At 49.5% G+C, this 1053-nt stretch overlaps 1 non-coding gene across 1 annotated transcript; it reads left to right on the plus strand.

The window, feature by feature from the left end:
- The first annotated feature begins 442 nt into the window (after window positions 1-442).
- On the plus strand, window positions 443-605 carry LOC135034457 (U1 spliceosomal RNA). The gene has a single exon (XR_010229670.1). It is a non-coding gene; the product is annotated as a U1 spliceosomal RNA (small nuclear RNA).
- The last annotated feature ends 448 nt before the right edge of the window (window positions 606-1053 follow it).

A 1053-nucleotide genomic window follows, 5' to 3' on the forward strand; every position in this document is an offset into this window, starting at 1 on the left:
TGTAGATGATGGCCTAACAGGAGGCTTTAAAATTTTCTTTCTAGTGTCCTTCGTTTGGGAGAAAAATGCAAAGGTACAAGACAGCTTTTCCTTGCCAATATCTCTCTTTTGCAAAGAGCTACGCATTGGAAAATTCAGGGCTATGTCGTGTAGATGATGGCCTAACAGGAGGCTTTAAAATTTTCTTTCTAGTGTCCTTCGTTTGGGAGAAAAATGCAAAGGTACAAGACAGCTTTTCCTTGCCAATATCTCTCTTTTGCAAAGAGCTGCGCATTGAAATATTCAGGGCTATACCGTGTAGATGAAGCACTAACAGGAGGCTTTAAAATTTTCATTCTAGTGTTCTTCGTTTCGAGAGTTTCCTTGTGCTGCCTCAGTTGGATCTCCTTCACTTGACAGGGGGGTGCCCGAGCAGCGACCCTCCCCAGCTCTAGCCCAACTCCTACTTACCTGCCAGGTGAGATACTATGATCATGAAGGTGCTTCTCCCAGGGCAAGGCTCACCCATTGCACTCTGGGTGTGCTGCTCCTGCGATTTCCCCAAATGTGGGAAACTTGACTGCATAATTTGTGTTTCCCCTGGTCGGCTCTCGTATAATTCAGATCTCTTTGTCTCAGGTCTCTCTCCAGCCTAGTTTGCTGTCTGTTTCCACTTCTCTTTTCTTGAGCCGCTCCCTTCTATGCCCTTGCGCACTATCCTGACTTCTCCCGTCTGCTTAATTTGTGCCTTCCAACGCACAATGCGAACTACAGGTAGTGCTGCAGGGCCCACACCCTTTTACTTGCCTTACAGATCAGCTCTGGAGCTGTTACAGTGCCCAGCTGCTGCAAGAAATCAGCTTGAATGCTTCAGGGGCTGGGGCATAGCCAACATGAGCCCCACACCGAAGGAGGGTGGAGGTGTTTAATGCGAACTAGGGGTCATCCAAGCGCCGCAAAAGGCTGCCATGCCCTGCACGCCCCTTTTCTCTTTTCATATGCAGATGTAGGTCCCTGCGGCCCTGGCATTACCGCTCCAACTAGTCACCCCTGGCCGGGGTTCCCTGGAGGAGT

The sequence above is a fragment of the Pseudophryne corroboree genome, unplaced genomic scaffold (assembly GCF_028390025.1).
Source record: "Pseudophryne corroboree isolate aPseCor3 unplaced genomic scaffold, aPseCor3.hap2 scaffold_583, whole genome shotgun sequence".
Taxonomy (NCBI): domain Eukaryota; kingdom Metazoa; phylum Chordata; class Amphibia; order Anura; family Myobatrachidae; genus Pseudophryne; species Pseudophryne corroboree.